This window comes from Panthera uncia (genome assembly GCF_023721935.1).
Source record: "Panthera uncia isolate 11264 chromosome B2 unlocalized genomic scaffold, Puncia_PCG_1.0 HiC_scaffold_24, whole genome shotgun sequence".
NCBI classification, from domain to species: Eukaryota; Metazoa; Chordata; class Mammalia; order Carnivora; family Felidae; genus Panthera; species Panthera uncia.
Window position 1 is genome coordinate 43,314,741 of NW_026057580.1, and position 14,530 is coordinate 43,329,270.

General features: G+C 36.6%; 1 non-coding gene across 1 annotated transcript; it reads right to left on the reverse strand.

The window, feature by feature from the left end:
• Positions 1-13,172: 13,172 nt before the first annotated feature.
• On the reverse strand, positions 13,173-13,279 carry LOC125939253 (U6 spliceosomal RNA). The gene has a single exon (XR_007462994.1). It is a non-coding gene; the product is annotated as a U6 spliceosomal RNA (small nuclear RNA).
• Positions 13,280-14,530: the final 1,251 nt, after the last annotated feature.

Sequence of the window (14,530 nt, forward strand, 5' to 3'; positions counted from 1 at the left end):
ATTTGTCTTTCTCTGGTTTATTTTGCTTAGCATTATACTCTCTAGCCCTATTCATATTGTTGCAAATGACAAGACTTCATTCTTTTTTATGGCTGGATAATATTCTATTGTATACATATACTACCTCTTCTATACTACCTCTTCTTTATCCATTCATCTGTCAATGGACACTTGACTGCTTCCATAGTTTGGCTGTTGTAAATAGTGTTCCAATAAACATAGGGGTGCATATATCCCTTTGAATCAGAGTTTTTGCATTTTGGAGGTAAATACCCAGTAGTGCAATTACTGGATCATAGGGTAGTTCTATTTTTAATTTTTTGAGGAAACTCCATACTGTTTTCCACAGTGGCTGCACAAGTTTGCATTCCCACAACCAGTGCAGGAAGGTTCCTTTTTCTCCACATTCTTGCCATACCAAAACTAAAGCTGGGATTTCTATCTTTTAATAAAGTAGTTTTACTTTGTAACTTGGTGAATGGCTGGTGAAACAAAAGGAATAGCAGAGGGATTGGAAATTTTCTATTTTAATACCTTCAAAAGTTATCCTATTTTTAATACAAAGTTTTCTTTTTTTTTAAGTTTATTTACTTGAGAGAGAGTGGGCCAGGTGGGGGTGGAAACAGTTCAGACGTGCCTTTGCCCCAATCCAATCAAACACTAAACCAGTTGATTTTCCTTAAACTTTTGTTCCCTTGATTGATAGGACAAGGCTGTTATCTCTTAATCTACAGTGTTAAAACAAAACTGTTATTTCTTAAGGCTACAGGTTAGCCCTACACTACAATTTAACCCTTACACAGTGAGGTCTTATTCTGTATATATTTTTTAAATCTACTCTTGTTCATAAAACCTTATATTCAGCACTCCCCCCATGTAATTACAAATTCTATGAGAACGTCATTTTAAACTGCTGTAATATCCAACATGTAAAATATACCATAATTTATTGAAATATTACATTATTCAGGAACATTTAGACAATTTTTTAACTTTTGTATTGTAAATAACAATCCAGTGAACTTCTTTGTGGATAGAAGGTTTTCATGCATTTCAGCTTCTGTTTGGAATCAATAAACATAGATAATGTGTTAAATCACCTTCATCATTGAAAATGAAAATCATCAATAGCCTTTCTTTTTTCTTCAGTCATATTACAGTCTTCTTTTTGTGTTTATAATCATTGAATTTCGACTTAGGGCCAAGGAATCAGGTTCAATACTGCATTTTTACTTGTATGGCACTGATATTCCATAGATTTCTTTGATGATAATTGCTCTGCCTTGAATAACACCACAAATCCATTTAAGATATAAAAATGAACTTTGAACAAGAGATAACTAGAAAAATTATCTAAGAAGGAGGCAGAATAAGTGATACTCTTGGCTCTGGTGATTTTCAGGCAGCTTTGAAAATCATTTTATCTTATGTTTTAATGCTATTCAGCTTAAACCCTAGTAGGGCCTGAAGGGACAATTTTTCAAGTACAGGTTTTCTTGTATAGCTTCCCCCTAGAAATGCCTAGAGTTCTCTGAACTACATTTGAAAACTCACTGGTTTGGGACATGTAACATAGCACATGCACTTTCATAACTGAGTGAACAAACAATTCTTTTTGTTTCAGGGAAATTTTTAAATGCAAAGTAAGGCTTGCCATCCTTAGAGACAACATTGGCATCCTGAGACAGTTTTGGCCATCAGATTCTTGAGTGTTTGGCCAACAGCTGTGGCCAAAATGGATCATTGTGCCTAGTTAAATTTAGTTCTCTCTGACATCACACATCAGAGGAAAGCAGCACCACACATTTTTCTTCAAAGAGGGTGGAGATTTCGTATAGATGATTCAGAATCAAGGAATGAAAATGACAACAGACATTCAGATGTAACACTGAAAATAAAAATCTCTCCAAGTTTGTTGGCTAAAGAGACAGTAGAAAATTCCCAAGTAGAACCAAAAGATGTGACTCCTGTGGTTAGTGGCAAGGAGTCATTTGCAGCACCATCAGAAAGTAAAGGGGAGGCAACAGAGCAAGGCTCTGTTACGTCTGTTTACTAAGCTCTGTAGGCCTCACAGGCTATCATGTAGTCTTTTTGTGGAAACTAGATAAACAACATGCGTCACTGTGGCTATTTCACTCTATCAGAGAAGTTGAAGGAAGCGTTCGATGAACTGTAGATATTTGCAGAGTACACGTCTCTCCAAGCAATTATTCATTATACAAAAGAAAGAAATTGAAATATATTCTGCCAAAGACTAATTTTTTAAAAACCAAGTCAAACAGAAAAATATTTCTAAATATACAAATGCTTACCAAGGTGTTCCCAGAGGCACCCATGTGGGTGTGACACCCTCAATATCACCCTCCATATTTGGGGTTTTCCTGGCCAACTTTCTATCCCCAACTCAGAACCACTTCTAGGAACTCTAGTCCTCTAAGATTTATGTCTTTACCTGCCTCTAGCACTGCAGTCTTATGCTGCAGGCAAGGAAAGGAGAGAGGAATCCTTTGCCCTCTGTTCACTCCACCTTCCTCTAATCTCTGCTTATCAACAGTTGTTGATTGAAGAGCTGATATATTGTGGGCTTGCCTCTTTCTTGTGCATACTAAGTTTTGATGGATCCTTACCCTTCCTTCTCACCCCTCTTTTTTGTGATTTTAAGTGATTTAACAGACACATCCCTGAGGGGACTCGGGTGTGCAGGAAAGAACCTAATGTGGAACAAACCTATGCCTTCTTATCTATGGGTTAGTCTTATCTAACAAATATATTTAATTTAGAAGGCATTATCTGCCCCAGAAAAGTCTGATGTAAGGTCAACCTTTCCTCCCTCTCTCACCCCTGTTAATACCCAGCTCCCTTCCTATGCCATGTTTGTTGTGCTCCCAAGGAAGACCCCTTCTCCCCACTTCTCCATTTGTCCCAGACTCTGGCAAGGTTAATTGTTGACATGAGAGTATTGTCCAGAGGCACAGTGATCATTGAACTCAGTGACAGATCTGATTAAGAAAGAGGAAGACAACTCTTTCTGAGTTGTGTGGCCTGTGGGCAGGGTCCACAATGCAATAATGGAAAGGGAAATGGGTTTGGAGCCAATCAGACCTGGGTTAGAATCCTGGTTTACACAGACAAGTCTTTTAAACTTGAATGTCAGTTTTCTCATCTTTAAAATGCACCTCATAACACCCACCAGAAGGAACTTCTAGATAAACTAAATAAAAGGGTCAATCTTCCTTACCTCTCCTGCTTAGTTTCATCCCTTCTATCTTCCCAGGCCCTCTTTCATCCCGTATCTGACACATAGACAAAACAATTAGTAGCTGTTAACTGAATGAATTAGTGTGAGTATGCTAATAAATAGATCATGTTTGTAAAATGTGTATAGTGAAATCCCCTTTGTGACCAGCCCAAATTCTTGCTGTGCATAGAGATTTCCTTAGGCTCCAGAATTCCCCAGATGGACAGCAAGAGGGATACAGGTAAGATGAATGCTACTGTTGTTTTTTATGTGCATCAGTGTATACATTACACATCAAGTAGATTTGTGCATAGGGTAGATTTATACAAATTTTCTATTTCTAGGAAAGAGTTTCTCACATTATACTCTTCTGTGCTTACTTTTTAAAAATGCCTTAAATAGTGTGGCCTCTGCCAACCTCTCCATCTCATTTCCTGCCATCTTGCCTCCCTTCTGGTACTCCAACACCTTCTAAATTATATTTTACATAATTCAAAAGTACTGCTACCTTCTCAGTGCCTCTGCATAAGTCATTTCTTCATTAGATTCATCTTTCCCTCAATCCCTCCATCCACTATCTATTAACTAATCCTTTACTCAATGGTTACTTCTGGGAAGACTTTCCTAAAATCACCTCCTCCCTTTTCATGGTTCTTTGGACTTTTCCTTTCTTGCCTACCATATTTATATAATCTTACTGCCTGCTAGTTTGTTGCTGTCTTCCCTTCTAAATTCTCATCCTCATGAGAGCAGAGTCAACATCTTTTCTGTGCTCTTCTGTGTCCCTACAGTACTCCACATTTCCTGGCACATAGTAAGTACTTTAAAAATATGTGTTGAAGGAATGAATGAAGAGATAAAGGAACTTCTCAAATTCACATTTTTTTCTCCTCTTAAGGTAATGCTCCTATCAGTAAGAAATGGTTTGGTATATTTCCCACAGGGTCATTTTATATATTTGGAGAACTTGAAGATGACTATTTCTATCTTAGGCTTTGGTGTCCAATATTGTTAGACAATTACTCATAATAAAATACAACCAAACTTCCAGTGGGCAAATAGAAGAATTATAGGAAGAAACACCCTTTTTAAACAGGCAAGTTCCTTGAGTCATTCACTTCTAATGATCAGCAGAAGCAATTTTTTTTATTGGCCCCAATTTTATTACATCTACCCATGATTTTTCAATAAGGATCCAACTATATACCTGTGATTTCCTTCTTAGAATCTTTATGATGTTGTAGACGCAGGTATACTCCTTCAGTAAGTATAAAATGATTCATAATATAACATCACAGAATGTTTGACAAAGAAAATAAAAGGTAACTAGAGTTCAGTTGCTTAACTGGTGTTACTAGGTTACTATTCAGTAAACTTCCCACTAATCTTGAGCCTCTGATGTTTTCAATTCTATTTAACGAGGATTGGAGCTACCTTGATGTGTCTAGCCCTATAATTTATTAAGAGTCTGGCCATAAAGGTGGTTATTCATAATAACAGGAGGCTGAGTATGTTTTTTTTTTAAACCCTACAGCTAGAGAAATGGACCAAATTATCAGGAAGGACAGTGATAGGAAACTTTGACTGACTTATTTTGATAATTTTTTTTCTTAGTATCTGACTGCATGCAATTTTTCACAAGACTTACCTACCAACATAAATTGGTAATTTGCTGCCTATTCATGGTATTAATATTTTTGACCTGTTAGACACATGTATTTTGCCTCTAAATGTTTTTGTTTTGTTTTAATTTTTTTTTAACGTTTATTTATTTTTGAGAAGAGAGAGAGCATGAGCGGGAGAGGAGAGAGAAAGAGGGAGACACAGAATCTGAAACAGGCTCCAGGCTCTGAGCTGTCAGCACAGAGCCCGACGGGGGGCTTGAACTCACGGACCGCGAGATCATGACCTGAGCCAAAGCCGGATGCTTAACCGACTGAGCCACCCAGGCGCCCCTTGCCTCTAAATGTTTTTTAACACAGGTGGAAGAAAATTAAATGGTATGTTTTTCAATTGTTCAAGTTTGTGTAATGGCAACATAGCTTTCCCAGAAATGTAAGAATCACCCACAGACTATCATAAAACATAAATATTAAGTGATGTAAATGGAACATAAGAAATAGCTATGGACTTTGATCTTCATTTAGGCCTCATAGAGCTGTCAAAAAAAAAAAAATAAGAGAAACTCTTAGTAAATAAGAAGAGTCATTTATTTATTCAGGCAGGAAATCCTATGTATGTTTTAAGCAGCTAATATGTGTCAGGGATAGCACTGGGAGAAAGGGGGGGCATGGAATTAAAACTGTGGAAATATAAAGTTCACAAGGTGCTGAACTCTGGGAGTCAGACCCCTAAATTAAATACTTATAGTAATGTTGGGCAAGTGCTTTCATACATAAGCAAAGGACTAAGAGAATACAATGGGAAATTCTAATGCTTCCTGGAGGAGTTCAGAGGGGCTTCAGAAAGCAGGTAGCATTGAATAGGTGGATGCATATTTCTCCACCAAAATCTCCATAGGTATTGAGGCAATCCACTGCACTGCTGAGCTGAAAGGTTTTGAAAGAAGATAAAACACATCAGAGGACAGATTGCTATTATAAATTACCTTGAAGTAAGCCCTTTTCAGTGGACCTTAGGTTCCTACAACTAACTCCGAGATAATATTAACAACCACAGCAATTACTAGTGGTATTACTAACATCCATTCACGATCTGTTATTAAAAATTATCATTTGGGGCACCTAGGTGGCTCAGCCAGTTAAAAGTCTGACTCTTGATTTCGGTTCAGGTCATCATCTCACAGTTCGTGGGATCAGGCCCCATGTAGGACTTAATGCTGACAGCACAGAACCTGCTTGGGATTCTCTCTCTTCTCTCTGTCCCTCCCCTGCTTTCTCTCTCTGTCTCTCTCTGTCTCTGTCTCTCTTTCTCAAAAATAAATAAACATTAAACATAAAAAAATAAAAAAATAACCTTTAAAAATTATCATTTACTAAATATTAAGAATCTATAGCATTTAATGTTAGGTACCAATCTCATTTAATTTCTATAGCCAAGTGATGAAAATATTATCCCCATTCTACAGATGAAGACTTTGAGATGAAGGGAGGTTAATTGTCTTAAGGTTATACCGTCAGGAGTAGTGGAATGAAGATTCAAAGTAGTCTGACTTCAGGGTGTATGTTTCTACTTCTTACTTCAAGTCCAGGGAAGTATTCGAGAAATAAATTAAGGTTTTAAAGGCACGAGACCGATAAGATGACAGATTTCTTCAGTTAACAGTGAAAATATATGATTCACTGAGTCAAGAGGCAGAAGCAGAATGTACCTGGAAGTGGTAAACATGGTTCTTTATCCTGGAAAACTTCAAACATCAAAAACAACAACAGAAAAAGCATAATATAATGAAACAAGTGCATGCATTCACCACCTGCCTTCAACAATTACCAACATTTTGCCAATTCTTTTTTCATCTTCACCTAACTCTTTTTTTACTTGAGTATCTAAATGCAAATCCAGATAGCAAATTTTTTTTTCTCTTTTAAATACTTCAATATGCGTCTCTATCTGATAAGGATATTTTCCTTCTATTACCATCATAGATATATTTGAAAGCATTATTTTCTTTAAATACAAAATATGATACCACTGAATATTTTCAAACTTAAAATGTAGCCTCTATAAGAACCAAATAACAAAAAAAACTTTAGCTCTACTATTTAGATATATAAAGTCATGTTGACATCATTAATCAAATCACATGCAATTGAAGTAATTCTGAATCTGTGCTTGCTTCGGCAGCACATATACTGAAGTAATTCTGAATGATCAACTTTTTATCATTTAGGCACACATAACAGAATCTATAGGTGTAAGAAAGCAGAAATCCTTCATTGGCTCAAGATGAATGAGGACATGTATTGAATAATGATATGCAACTTAAAAATGTGTCTTATGAAAATACATGGGACAGAATTTAAAAGTCCTGCTCTTTACATCTATTAGACAAGAAGAAAATGTACAAACACAAAGAAATTAGTGCCAGAAAACATAGATTTGAGTACTCATTCAGCTATATATAATAAAAAGAACCAAAGAGCTAGAATGAATTTAATTAGACGTTTATCCTAGTCAATACCTATATCAAGTATACATGTGTCATTTTCATAAGCAAGTCACTTTTCCTCTTTCAAAACCATTCAGCTATAATGCTTATTTCACATTCACCCTCAGCCCAGCTGTCTAGACCAAAGTGTCAAGTCATTATGTTAAGCAAGAAGCCAGGCTCTAATAAATACAATAGAATCATGATAAAAATGATCCTTAGTTAAATGATTTACTGGCCCAACCATTTAACTAAGCACAAAGAAAGTTAAGCATAAAATACAACTTTGCCAGAATACACAATAGAGCCTTCATAAGAGATATTGAGGCTGGGTCTACAAAAATTTAGCCAAACTGGGCTGGAAAGAAAGCAAAAATTTAAAGCAATAACAAAACAACAACAACAACAAAACCCACGTCTCATTAGCCATAGCTTGCCAGTAACTCCACTAGCAGCTAGAATCCCTAGCATTTTCCTCCATTGATCTTGAGGCCAACTTTTCAAACAACCCTATTCCTGAAAGGCCCCAGTGAAAGTCAACTCCTACAGACATGCTGACTCAGTTAAGAAAGGCCAGCCAAGCACCACTGAGAGCTCACCTGGTTGAAGGATCCACGAGCTGGTCAGTTCACTTCTGATGTGAGAGAAAGAACAGTTCATTTCTTCTCTAATTAGATACTAGCAAACTAAATGAGTAGATTCATAGAAGTAGGCTATCATTTTGCCACCTGGATGAGAAAACGAGAGATGCCAGAGATATGATTCTTCAGCAAATTGGCTACAGCTGCCAAATTGCAGATTTGGACAGCCCAAGACAGCAACTATATAACAGAATATCTGTGTTAGACCTAAAATTTTCCTGAAACATGTTTTTATATATCTTATGTTGCAATCATCAGGTATGTCGGGGTATATGCTAAGAAGTGCCCATTAGCTATTACTTGGTCTTTCTAACTGGATTGCCCTAGTGATAGAGCACTGAAAAGAGTGATTCATTTAAGGTTCATAGCTTGACTTTTTGTGCCTCAGTTTATTCATCTGTAAAATGAATGAGATAGACTAATATCTGTCTAGAAGTACCTTCTATGGGCGCCTGGGTGACTCAGTCAGTTAAGCATCTGACTCTTGATTTCAGCTCGGGTCATGATCTTATAGTTCATGAGTTCGAGCCCCATGTCAGACTTGCACTGCTGACAGTGCAGAGCCTGCTTGGGATTCTGTCTTTCTGTCCCTCTCCCCAACTCTCTCAATATAAACAAACAAATTTTAAATAAATAAATTAAATAAATAAATAAATAAATAAAGTAGCTTCTAGTATTGAGCTGAACATAACATAAATAAGAAAATGCATTTTAAGTTAAAAATGCAAAGTATAATTTTTATCGTGGATGATTTTCCTCTTTAAGCTATTTTTTGTTCTTGTTTTCTTTGTGTTTTGTACCTACCTTTGTAGTACAAGAATGCTTAATATTTTACACACAAAAGAAAATTGGTCAGATGTAATGGTAAAAACAGAATCAGATGTTAATCTACAAAAGTACTTAACTCTTTGAGGTCAACTATATTCTAAGTAACAACCTCAAAGAACATGTAAGTAATGAACAAAATGAACTGTGATTTCAAGAAATAGATCATTTGCAACCTTCTTGGGTCTAGTATTTGTAAACTTCTTTTTGGACTTCAGGAAAAGGATGCAGCAAAAGAAATTGTTTTTGTACGTATCACATGTTGATTTTAGGCTCCACTGAAAAATATGATTAGAGTTTGGCTCACAAATTGTTGACAGAAAAATTGTTTTAATATTTTGTTTGGTAATTTTTATTAGTGAAAAGTATGAAGGTAAGGAAGATTAATGTCCTTTCTGTGTTTTATATATCCCTCCCTATTCTGTCCTTGTATATATATATCAGGGAAGGATGTGGGATAAATAGGAGGAAAGCTTTATTTAAAAAGGACTATTTTTTCTGGCCAATTTTCAATCTCATCTAAATTCCTAAGAAAAGAAGATGTCTTCTGTGGAACTGCTACTTTGTAGACAGTTTCTGCTGTGATTTCAGAACAGCATAGTGATTTAGGGTGTTTACTCTGAAATCAAAGTTACTGAGTTGCTGTTTCTGCTCCACCACTTACTAGGTATTTGACAGAGAACAAATTATGTAACTGTTCAGTTTTTGCGATCTGGTCCATAGAATGGGAATAATGTGGAATAGTTATGAAGGTTCAATGAATTAATACATAAAGTGCTTAGGACAGAGTAATTGCTCAGTAAGTTTTGCTTATTACTTTCAGATATATCGCACATTAAAAAAAAAACCTTTATTTGGCATGGCAAGTACTTTAATCTTCTTTGCTATGTTTGAAAACAAAAGATGCTTAAAGTAAAAAGAGAAAGAAAAAAAAAAAGAATTCTACTAGCTGCAGAAGAAACCAGATTTTAAATCTTACTTAGAATTGAAAAGGAAGACTCCTGATAAGAGAAGACCTAGTCATGCCAGAAGAAAAAATTGCCCATGAAACTTTTTCTTTCATGCTCATGAAACTTGAACTATTGCTAACAGAGGCCACCTTGGGAAAGCAGGACCCTGCAGGCATTGGTGTAGATGCAGTCCTTTTGGAGAACAGCCCAGGGATACAAATCAAAACTAGCCAGCTTTCATTCTCTGTAACTTAGTGAGCAATTCTTGGGAACCTAAGTTCTAATAAATTAGGAAGGGAATAATCTCTATCATATTCATAAAAATGGTCATTGTAATACTATGTATAATCATAAAAAAGTAAGAAATGACCTAAATATCCCATGAGAGAATGTCTTATTGATGAAATATTGTATCATTAATAAACTTGTACATATAACTTTAGCAGTATAAAAAATAAAGCTTAATATTAAGAGAAATGGGGGCTTAAAAGTGTATATACCGTATTACTGTAACTGTGCAACACATATTTATAGGTATTTTATGTGATTATATAATTACAGGCAATAAGGGAATTGGGAGAAAACAACTGGGTTTTGTCTGGAGCAATCAAGAGTAAAATTTCTTTGAATTGTTCTATATCGGTGTTTAAAGAATAATACAAAATTAAAACACAAACACATATGAAATATAATGCTAAAACTAATCAAGGAATTTATGTTTTAACAAACTGATAGTTTATAGATGGATTTCATTAATTCTTGGAGGATTTTTTACTGCCTTTCTGCTGGTATTAACACTATTCGTAAAACAATGTGCATTTAATTTGTGTGATAGGATACCTATGTTATGACTTGGCAGGTTTGAAGTGAGAAAATATTTTGTTAATTGTTCAACAGTTAATAACTATAAAGATTGGGAGGCAGAGTAGAAACGAAGATTATTAAACACCTACTATGCAATATGTAAGTTTTAAAAAATTTGACTTTTCATTGGAAATACTACAAGAAAATTATGATTAATAATACCAAAGTACAAAAATTTATCCAATACCACTCTGGTCAGGCTGAATGCTAGCCGCTAGGAATTTCATAAAACCACAAATGTACACTGAAAAGAGTATGTGTTCAGTCATAAATGGATCCTGAATTCCCTCACTGCTAACTTACTTCAGCAACAAATTTCAGCCTTATTCTCAGAAACATGACCTGGCAAAGCACACCTGAGCTGGGTAGACCCAAGGATTGGACAAGCCATCTCATGGCAGAAACCAGCAAAAGACCAACATGAGACCAAGTGACTCCTCCTCCCAATATCAAGGGAAATCATAAGGATAAACAGACACCATCTTGGGAAGGAAGAAAAGAAAGAGAGAAGCCACCATAATAAGGACTCAAACTTAGAACTCATAGGAATATTTACCTCAAAAAGAGATCTGAAATCTAAACAGACTATAAACTAGAGGAGGCAGAGAAACCATTAGCTGACAATACTTATCTCTTTCCTTGCCACCCAGAGGAGTACAGTGGGGGTGAGGTGTTTATAGGAACATTAGATAGGTGATAGAAAATAGGACAAATTCTCTTTGTTTAAGCTGCATATGAATACCTTTGTACATTGTAGGGTGGTCCTAAAGCAGAAAATACATTTTACTATTCTACTTCTCCCACATTAGAAATTAGGACATTTGGTTATACAAGAAATGACACTGAATGAATAAATCATAAGAGTTGAATGAAGCAAAGAAGTGTCCTAATTCATCATCCTGATTTAAGGTAGACTCACATAATTCAGCCCAGAAACCTTTAGCATGGGGACCTGAAGCATTTATAGTGGGATTTGCTCTTGGTCTGTTGTGGTGAGGAGGCAGAACAGTCACTCTCCACCAAGCCTATCCTTTCCTTTCTTTCCTTTCATTTTGACTTGCAGGTAATTATTATTATTATTATTATTATTATTATTTTTACTATTAATAAATTTCTGCCCTTCCTCTCTCCACTCCTCATAGGAGGGACTGATATCATCCTGGGTCTGAAGTGCCAAGAGGTGCAAGCAGTTACTAGAACTTAGTGACAGAGGGCAGAGACGGAGAGACCATGTGGAAAAGGCTGTTGGCAAGAGCTTGGCCTACAGTAGACAGATGCAGCCTACCCACAGTGAACTCATCCTTGAGCTCCATAACTGGCATCAGAGGATAAGGGAGTCTATTAATGCAGGTCAGACTCTTGGAGAAATGGCAGGGTAGAGCCTGGATCTGAAGAAGCAAATAAACAAGATACAAAAATAATTGGGATTGATCCCTCAACTTCAGGGTGATGGCTACCGCTAATCCATAGGCACCTCTCTATGTAAATTGGAAAAATGTAAGTTGTAATGGATGTTGGACTCAGATTTATTAGTACACATAACTGTGCTTTTGTGAGAATTATAAAAAGACTATCCTTCTTCCAGGAAATATAGCCCAATGCCAGAGTGCAAAGCTTGGAAAGCAGATAGTGGGCTGGATTCCAGTCCCCATTGACCCCCCTTGGCTGAGAAATCTAACCAAGAATACCAGGAGTCAACCCTAATTGATGTGAGCCAACTTAAGTAAAGACATCTCCTTGTCAGAGCTATTGGTTCAGTGGTGGGTGCAGAGCCTAGCCCAAGCCAATCTGCATCTGACTATCCCCTGATTATAGCCAGTGGTTCAAGGGTAGGCACATGTCTTGATAGAAATGAAGTTCAGGACTTTAAGTCTGTGACTGCTCAAGAAGTTCTTTCCCTTACCCCAGAAATAAATGAGGAAGCATGTGGCCCTGGGAGATTATAAACCATAATGGAAGCCAGCCTAAAATGAGCTTGATGCCTAGAGAGAGAAAATGGAGAAAATCATCCAGAACTCTCATAATATCACAGCGTCAGAGTCAGATTATGCCTGAAATCTGTACTTTTCAATTGCATTAGTTAATAAATCTCCTTTAGTTTTTAAGCTAGATAGAATTGGGTTTTCTTTTGCTTGCAAACAGAGATTTATAGTTCTTCTTGCCCTCCCATTCGGACAATGCAGGTTTATTCAACTTCTTCATTTCCCAACCATTTGGAACCAGGAAAAAAAAAAAAAAAATCTATTCAACCCAAACTGCATCTTCAGCTCAAACCAGATTGATTTTCTTTTTTTTTTTTTCAATATATGAAATTTATTGTCAAATTGGTTTCCATATATCACCCAGTGCTCATCCCAAAAGGTGCCCTCCTCAATACCCATCACCCACCCTTCCCTCCCTCCCACCCCCATCAACCCTCAGTTCTCAGTTTTTAAGAGTCTCTTATGCTTTGGCTCTCTCCCACTCTAACCTCTTTTTTTTTTTCCTTCCTCTCCCCCATGGGTTTCTGTTAAGTTTCTCAGGATCCACATAAGAGTGAAAACATATAAAATATGGAACGCTTCACGAATTTGCGTGTCATCCTTGCGCAGGGGCCATGCTAATCTTCTCTGTATCGTTCCAATTTTAGTATATGTGCTGCCGAAGCGAGCACAAACCAGATTGATTTTCAACCATTCCTATATCTCTGCCCTTATTCTTATTTACTTAAAAGTGCCTGCAAAATTCTTTTGTACATCCCAAGTCATGTTTTCTTTCTGACACAATCCTTAGCATAATTGCTATTGAAATGTCTTTTATATCATCTATTGTAACAATTATATTTGCATTTGTACACATTGCCTCCTCTGATACCTACCCAATGTATCTTTTTCATACCCACAGTTGGATTTTCTTTTGGTTTTTGCATATTTTGCATTTAGCTTTCTTGCACACAAGTGTGAAGCTACAATAGCTTATTGGAGATACTGCTATAAGAAGAAATAAAAAACAAAACTGAAGTATAGCAACTCAAGAATTGGTCAGTTTTAACTATCAAGAGCTATAGTACAAAAATAGATTAAAATGTGGCAGCCCTAATCTCTGTAGTGATCAGAGCTTGTCTGACTCCTTACAACAACCTTTTAACCAGCTTCCCTATACATGATCTTGACTTCATCTGCATACCACCCTCAAGAAGTTAACAATTACCTTCCTGATTGGAGAGGAACTGGCATATAATAAAGCTTCAGTAGACATTGGTACGGTTCTTGCTTTACAGAATTGTGTTCAGGGATTTCTGCTTTCCTTACTTTCTCTTCCATGCCTTACAGTTTACTTTCCAGCATCTTCTTAACACAAGTGTTTTTTCTACCTGTGTCCTTTCTACATTTCCCTCCTCTACCTGAAATGTTTTTTCAGCCTGTTTTCCATAAACTTCCCAGCTTTACTTGGGCAATTCCTATTCAGGTTTAAGTCTTTCTTTCTTTTTTTTTTTTTTTTTTTTTTTTTAACATTTATTCATTTTTGAGAGACAGAGACAGAGTGCAAGTGAGGGTGGGGCAGAGAGAGGGAGACACAGAATCCAAAGCAGGCTCCAGGCTCTGAGCTCTCAGCACAGAGCCCAATTTGGGGTTCGCATTCACAAACTGTGAGATCATGACCTGAGCTGAAATCAAGAGTCGGATGCTTAACTGATTGAGCCACCCAGGCACCTCTTAAGTCTTTCTCACCTGTCACCCACTCCAGGAAAGCTTCCCCTTTCACTCTTCTGGAAGTTGCTCTTCCTTTGTGATCTCTTTTTTGTTCTGCCCCTTTAATCTGCCATGCATATGTATTTATACATGGACTTGCCTGTTAGATTGAGCTGCATGACAATGGGGACCATTTCTTACTTCATTTTGTATCTCTATGACCATCAGAGAGA